The sequence below is a fragment of the Phocoena phocoena genome, chromosome 6, assembly GCF_963924675.1.
Source record: "Phocoena phocoena chromosome 6, mPhoPho1.1, whole genome shotgun sequence".
Taxonomy (NCBI): Eukaryota; Metazoa; Chordata; class Mammalia; order Artiodactyla; family Phocoenidae; genus Phocoena; species Phocoena phocoena.
Genome location: NC_089224.1, coordinates 27,536,943 through 27,545,566, shown reverse-complemented (window position 1 = coordinate 27,545,566; position 8,624 = coordinate 27,536,943).

The window sequence follows — 8,624 nt, the reverse complement described above, 5'->3', positions numbered from 1 at the left end:
TTAAAAAAAAAAACGGATGGATAGAGCCCTAGGACAAATGGTGGAAGCAAAGCTATACAGACAAAATCTCACACAGAAGCATACGCATACACACTCACAAAAAGAGGAAAAGGGGAAAAAATCATAAATCTTGCTCTCAAAGTCCACCTCCTCAATTTGGGTTGATTCGTTGTCTATTCATGCATTCCACAGATGCAGGGTACATCAAGTTGATTGTGGAGCTTTAATCCGCTGCTTCTGAGGCTGCTGGGAGAGATTTCCCTTTCTCTTCTTTGTTCGCACAGCTCCCAGGGGCTCAGCTTTGGATTTGGCCCCACCTCTGCGTGTAGGTCGCCGGAGGGTGTCTGTTTTTCGCTCAGACAGGACGGGGTTAAAGGAGCTGCTGATTCGGGGGCTCTGGCTCACTCAGATCGTGGGGATCAAGGGGCACGGAGTGCAGGGCGAGCCTGTGGTGGCAGAGGCCAGCATGACGTCGCACCAGCCTGAGGCCCGCTGTGCGTTCTCCCGGGGAAGTTATCCCTGGATCCCGGGACCCTGGCAGTTGCGGGCTGCACAGGCTCCCTGGAAGGGAGGTGTGAATAGTGACCTGTGCTCGCACACAGGCTTCTTGGTGGCGGCAGCAGCAGCCTTAGCGTCTCATGCCCGTCTCCGTGGTCCGTGCTGTTAGCTGTGGCTCGCGCCCATCTGTGGAGCTCCTTTAAGCAGTGCTCTTAATCCCCTCTCCTCGTGCACCAGGAAACAAAGAGGGAAGAAAAAGTCTCTTGCCGCTTACGCAGCTCCAGACCTTTTCCCGGACTCCCTCCCGGCTAGCCATGGTGCACTAACCCCTTCAGGCTGTGTTCACGCCACCAGCCCCAGTTCTCTCCCTGCGCTCCGACCAAAGCCTGAGCCTCAGCTCCCAGCCCCGCCCGCCCCGGCGGGTGAGCAGACAAGCCTCTCGGGCTGGTGAGTGCGGGTCGGCACCGATCCTCTGTGCAGGAATCCACCCGCTTTGCCCTCCGCACCCCTGTTGCTGTGCTCTCTTCCGCGGCTCCAAAGCTCCCCGCCTCCACCACCCGCAGTCTCCGCCCGCAAAGGTGCTTCCTAGTGTGTGGAAACCTTTCCTCCTTCACAGCTCCCTCCCACTGGTGTAGGTCCCGTTCTTATTCTTTTGTCCCTGTTTTTTCTTTTTTTCTTTTGCCCTACCCAGGTACGTGGGGAGTTTCTTGCCTTTTGGGAGGTCTGAGGTCTTCTGCCAGCATTCAGTAGGTGTTCTGTAGGAGTTGTTCCACGTGTAGATGTATTTCTGGTGTATCTGTGGGGAGGAAGGTGATCTCCGCCTCTTACTCTTCGCCATCTTCCCCCGGAGCCCTCTAAATGGTAACTTTTAATCATGATTACGGACTGAGTTCTCTCATGGTGTATAAAGGTGTACAGGTCAAATTCTTAGGTAAGTTCAGAAATTTACTGCTCTGGAATTGGCTATTCATAGTCAATTTAAAAGTGGTTACAAGTATGAGACAAACCCCCAGGTCTGATGGTAAATATGTACTGAGGGAAACTTGTTAATCTACAAAGGTCAACTTAGATGACCTTTGATGTATCCTCAAGAAATTACAGTGTGATGTGAGTAAGATTACATATAAACAAATATTACAAGCACAATACATTTAAGGAAAGCATTCTATTATGAAAATAGAAGGGTGATAGTACACCTAGAGTGCAAGAAAAAGGGGGAAAAGTGAGAATGTATGGGGTTATGGGGTTTTGCCACTGTTCTGATTCCATAGTCACTAAGCACCATTCTCTGGTTAATTTGGCCCTGAATGTTGGCCTTGCTTTGCAGGTGGAAGCATTCACCAAAAAGTTGGTACAATGATTTTGAATCACCTAATCAAAATATTCCTAGTCCCAAATTACTATACTGTTATTCAGATTTATATCATCTTTTGGATAAGTTTGGTTGGTGCTAATCTGTTCCATAGCCTCCAAACTGCTTTGATCCTTCAGGAGCCCACCATCTGTGGGGTGGTGAGATGCTTTAGACTTGCCAGTTAACAGTATTTTGGTTTAAATGGAACATTTTGAATTTGAGCATTTGGTCTGTTTAAAGTCCCATTGGATATCAGGACTGGTTTAAATATTCTCTTACGTATGGCTCTTAGACAAAAGCTCAGTCTTTGGGATGTCACCAACCTGTTTTTCCCCTTCTACAGCATGGTGTCCCAGAGTATGAAGTTTGTTATTTATAATAAAGAGTTTGCCTGGCCTTTGTCTTTGGTTCCTGGGAGGGAGACTAAATCCTAGGAATTTCCTGAGTAATAAGAGTGTCTTTGTTATGCATGAGCCTCTGGGATCACACCCGCGTTTATCCTAACAAGATAACTCAGAATGGAGGTTGGTTACCAGAAAGACCAGCCATGTAATTAGAGGGTTGAGGTTTTGAGCCAGTCTGACCTCCAGGGAGGGGAGAAGAGCTGGAGATTGAGTTCAATCATGTGGCCAAGGACTCCACCAATCATGGCTACATAATAAAATCCCAATAAATACTCTGGTCATTGAAGCTTGGTGAAAATTCCTGGTTGGTGAACACATTAACGTGCTGGGAGGGTGAGGAACCCTGATTCCATGGGGAAAGGGCATGGAAGCTTTGTGTTCATAACACTTTCAGATCTTGCCCTATGTATGGTTTCTTTTATCTGGTCCTGATTTGAATCCTTTGTAATAAAACCGTATTTATAAGGATAGTATTTTCCAAAGTTCTGTGAGTCATTCCAATGAATTATTGAAACTAAGGGGACTCATGGGGACGTCCTGGACTTGTAGCCATTTGGTCAGAAGTACAGGTGGCCTGGGAATCCCTGAACTTGTGGCTGGCATCTCGAAGGGGGACAGTCCTGTTGGGGACCTGTGGAGTCTGATGCTAACTCTGGGTGTTTGCATCAGCCTTGAATTGTATTGCCTTATACAAAGGTTGTACTCATGGCACAAGAAGAGATATATCTGCCCTGCCCTGGTGTCCTTGGAATTCTTGCTGGGCCACATCCCCCAGGTAAGATTAGTTTCTCTTAATTCATTTATTCCATGTCTTTTATCTCTAGAGGCACATGTGTCTTGGTAAAGAATCATCAATGTATAAGCTGGCATTTTTGGTTACTGTTATACCAGTGAAACAGCTTGTAACTTTTCTTTCTTACATAGTTAAAAAGTCGAAATTTCTCGGGAGGTCTGAAAATCATATTTTCAACAAGTGGTGGTAGTGCATCCAGTATATGGGCTTTATCCAAAATGATGTTGAGCCAATTGATGTCAGTGCCATTCTCTGAAAAACTAATTCCAGGATTAAGCATTGAAGGGGACAAAAGGAACTGCTCATGAACATGGAAGCTCTGCTGCCTTAAGAAAAACTCACCCAGAGGAGACAGAGTTGGAGACCAACCACTCCCACCATTATTCATCTCAGCCTGCTACACAAAATCCCTGGATCATGGGGTCTGTTGAAGGACCTTCTGCTCCACCTCTGGGGTATCTTCTGTTCTCTTGGTAACTGCAGATGCTCCTCTGGCAGCAGCTGCCATCATCCACTTCAACACTAGTGCAGGTTCCTCATCCCTAGCTACAGGTTAGAATTACCACAGCTGTCCTTATCTTCAGAAATTCTTGACTACCAAGGCGAGGTAGTTCTCCTAGGCTCTGCTCATCATGGCCTCGCAAGGCATAGCACTTGCCTGCAGTCTTCTGGCTTGTTTAACACCAGAGAGAAAAGACCTCTCCCTAGCTGTGTCTCCCAGTTCACTCTTGGACCAGGTACATTCTGTCTCACTCTTAGGTTTTATACCTAGAAAGAAAGTTGTCAGCTTGAAATGCTTCATCTAGTTTTTCAGTTCCTATGACACATCTCTAAATTAATATCAACAAAACCAACAACTACCTTATTTAATGAGAACTTACACTGTGCTAAGGGTTTTACATGCATTTTCTTTTTCTTAGCCTTTTTATTGTGAAATATGACATATACAGAAAAAGTTTATCAAACATAAATATGCATCCAAGAGAATTATCACAAAGCCAACACTCATGTAGCCATCACTCTTTCTCATTACACCCTCATTCCCCATCAAAAGTAGCCTCCACCCTGACATTTAAGGTAATCACTTCCCTGTTCTTTTTGATTGTCCATCACCAAATACGCATCTCCAAAGTTGGGTTTTATTCTGCAGTCTGTCAATTTCTCACACATGGAATCTCACGTATGTGTTTGTCTGTGTCTAGCTTCTTTTGCTCAGGTATCACTTTTGAGATTCATCCATCTTGCTGTATGTAGCTGTAATTCATTCATTTTCATTGCTATATAACATTTCATTACATTAAAAAATCCTCTTATCCGCTCTATTGTTAGCATCTGAAGCAATTCCCAATTATGGTCATTTTAACAATGTTGCTATGAATATTCTTGCATGTGCCTTCTGATGCCCACATATTAGTTCTCATGTTAGCTGTCCTGATGAGTGTGTATGACAGCCCACCATTGTTTTGCTTTGCATTTCCCAATACAGTGAGGTTGAACACCCATCCTCCTATATCTTCATTGACCACCTAGACATCTTCCCCCGAAAAGTGGCTGTTAGTTCCTTTGCTCATTCTTCCACTGGGTTATCTGCTCATCTCTTATGATTCTCAGAACATTCTGGATGCAAGCCTTCTCTGTTATAAATGATGAAACACCCCCTTCACTTCAAAGCCTGACTCCTCATTCTCTTAAATGATATACCCAGATGAATGGAGGTTTCAATTTTAAAGTAGACCATGTACATTTTCTCATGTGATCCTTCTAAAATTTCTGTGAAGTAGAATTATTTTCCCCACCCTGAGGGTGAGGAAACTAATGCTTATGGAGGTTCACTAACATGCCTAGTAATTGGTAGACCTGAGATTAGCTCCCATGTCTGTCTGACTCCAAAGCCCATACACTTGACTCCTTGGCTCTACTAATAACAACCTTGTCACAGTCCCAGCAAGCAACACTTGAAAACCAGACTTGTAGGTTTCTGTTCCCTTTGTTAATCACTCTCCCAACCATGAGAGTTGCCCATTAACATTTGACAGTTAATTATTAAATATTTACTTTAAAATACTGAGAATTTAATCCTGGGAAGAGTCTTGGAATATAAGTATCTTCAGGTCACACTTGGTAAAAAGTTAGCTCCAGTTAACCACTCTTATTTATTTATTTATTTTGCGGTACACGCGCCTCTCACTGTTGTGGCCTCTCCCGTTGCGGAGCGCAGGCTCAGCGGCCATGGCTCACGGGCCTAGCCGCTCCGCGGCATGTGGGATCTTCATGGACCGGGGCACGAACCCGTGTCCCCTGCATTGGCAGGTGGACTCTCAACCACTGCGCCACCAGGGAAGCTCTAGCCACTCTTATTTTGTAAATCAAGTTTTAACACCCAAACTTTATCACTTGGCATCATCCTCCCACTCATAAGACCTGACTGGGAAAAGAGCAAACATGATAACTCAAGCGGCATCTTCTGGGACCCCTTCATGTCCACTCATCATCACAGGGTCTCCACCCTGTGCTGCATTTGGGGGCACTTAGTTTACTTAATGTGGCTTAGTTGGCAGGTAGATAGGACAAGAATGATGTCACATTCGTGATGTTTCACCATATGTTCAACGCGCGTCAGACCAAGACAGTGGAAAATAGAGAAATGGAAAAAGAATACCCAAAAAATGCCAAACAAAGAAAACTGGGGTAGCAATATTAATGTTATGTTAAGTCTAAACCCTGTGATTTCTTTGTTCCACATTTCCAACCCCACTTGCCAGCCACATTGCTCAGTCTTCTGTACTCACCCAGAGGATGAATCCTTGCATTCTATTTATTTTCAAATGGTCTTAAAAGAAAGCTTAAGGTTCTTCTTGGTCACAACCCAGACACTCTCGTAGTGCGAGGCTGACAAGAGAAGGCTCAGCTCTGACCTGACCTTGAGGCATTGCCATTGATCCTGAGGTTTTGCACCAAGACTGGTTTCTCTTGAGACCTGCCTCTGTTCTCAGCTGTTTATGATCAAATCCTCAGAGTCAGATCTTATGTTTTAAATTAACTTCTGGAAGGAGGAGGAGCACTTGTCAGTTGACCTGGAAACAGAGATGGGTCAACCTGAAGGCTCACCCCCTGACTAGGGGAAGACTGCCTGGGACAGGGATCCAGGTGGTGCTGTGGGACTTCGCTCAGCTGGACCCTCCAGGAGACTCCAGGTGCTGGTGAACAAATGGATACTGCAGAAAAGAAAATGCTGATTACTTGGTCTTAAGAAGTTCAGCCTACTCTGCCTCTCCCTCTTATTTAAGCTAGAGAAAGAGGTGGAAAAGAGTAAGTACAGAGAGACAAATAGTCAAGGGAGTGAGAGAGGGAGGAAAAGAATCAATGTTTAAATGCTGATCCTTGGAAAATATTTGATCAGTCTCCAGGACTGGGCCTTCCCTGCCCTTGCAGCTCACTCACCTTCCTGTGCTGTGGAAGCCTGGGAAAATTTTTGCTCTGTGAGGGACCCTTCCTCAGTATACTGTGAACTTTTATCCTAGCCGTGGCTATATGCTACTATTTGAATTTTTAATACAGTTGATATCTGAACAATGTGGGGGATAGAAGCCTGACTCCCTGCAGTTGAAAATCCACATAACTTTACATTTGGCCCTCTGTATCTGTGGTTCTGCATGTAGGGAGTCAACTAACTGTAGATTATATAGTGCTGTAGTACACATTTATAGAAAAATCAGTATGAGTGGATCTGTATAGTTCAAACCTGTGTTGTTCGAGACAACTCTACACTGAAATAAATGTGCGACTGTCAATACCTGTTTAGTGCTCTGGAGTGACCAGGACTTCTCACATACCGATCAGACCAGGACAGTGGGGGCTCCTGTGCTGTCCTTACTCTGGGGAAGGAGCCCCAAACCTCCACTGCTCCAACACCACGGACACAAGTTCCAACATATTTATGTACCATCTGTCTTGTTATTTGCTTAATATTTAAAAAAAAATATGCTCACTTCCTTTTACTTAAGTAAATATAAATATAAATATATATATATATATATATATATATATATATATATATATATATATCCTTTATAAGTCTCAATCAGTTTTTCACCAATATATGAATACTTATACACATCAATTAAGCATTTTCTTAAGAGCTTTTTACCATCATTGGTCTGTCACCTAGTGGGAGGTACTGGTAATGAGAAAAGACTGAAAAGACTCATTACCAGTTAGGATCAAGTAAAGGAGGCCTCTTCCACCCAAGGTTTCTGAGGAGCTGTACCACCTCCCTGGCGATGGATGGGGCTTTTAAGGAGCCAGCCTGCATTTATTACACTGGGGTGACACCCTGGGAATCAAAGAGGTATCTGAAGAGAAAAGAATGTTCTCCTTGGGAGGAACTATAACATATTTTGGTACCAGCCCCAAACGAACAATGTTTAAAATATTGACCTCATGACACAAGTTCACAGGCAGGGGTGTCTGACAGGGACTTGTGGTTAAGACCACCACCACTGGAAATGTCCTGAAATGCAATGCAATTATGAACAGCCTTGTCCATCTGCCTCTTCCTCTCCCATTCCAAGAAAACAGAATGTGTGGGATCTAAAAGAAACAAATCTCAAACCACAACCCTGCACAAACCTCAGCTGAGAAGAGCAGCCTTGGCAGGAGGAGCACCCCCATTGCCTTCCAGCAGATGCACTGTGACCACAGCTTACACAATGAAGAAACTCAGTGGGCACTAAAGCCAGTGTGGAGGCCAGAAGTCAAGGTGACCTTGGCTCCCAGCTGACTCCTTTGATCTAATTGCTTAAATCATATTCTTCCACTGTCACCTCCTCTCCACCAGCCTCCTGCCAGGTCAGCAGACTAGAGTATGATCTGCTCACTGCCCTCTTGTACTTGGACTTGGGTACAAGAGTCGTCAGATGAGGTAATAATGGGAAAAGTACATTGTGGACTTTAATGCTAAAATGTTAATAGCTAACATTTATTGCAGTCTTTTGGTGTTTCAAGTGTTGTTCAAGCACTCTGCTTATCTAATCTTGACAGTAACCCTATAAGGTAGGTACTTCAGAGATGAGGGAACGGAGTTTCAGAGAGGTTAAGTGACTTGCCTATGGTCTTCAGCTTGGAAGGTGCAGCCCAGGACTCTTAACTGGTACCCTGTGGGCTAGCTGGCCAGAGGCCCCCCTCTCCCCCACTTCCCCCCATACTCTGAAGATCCAGACCACATGGAGCCTTTGGAGAGCCTGACGCACATTAGTATGCTAATGCATCTGAGAAGTTCAGCAGTAAACACTTAAAAATGAAGTTGATTATATTTCTTCAGTCTAAAGCGTCTCACACTTAGTTGAGCAGCCCCCTACCCCACCCCCACCTTTAAATGGGATTCTTATTCCCCAAAACATAGAAGGAAGTGAGCCAGGGCTCTGTGAACATCTTTGTGCAGGCACGGGAGGAGCTTCCTTTTCCGGGGCAGCCACTAATGCTGATGTGCTTGTCTCTGGCCAGGCTCTGGGCCAGTATCTAGCCTGGGATCAGTCATTGTAGCCAGACATTCAGGCAGTATCATTAGGTGCAACCT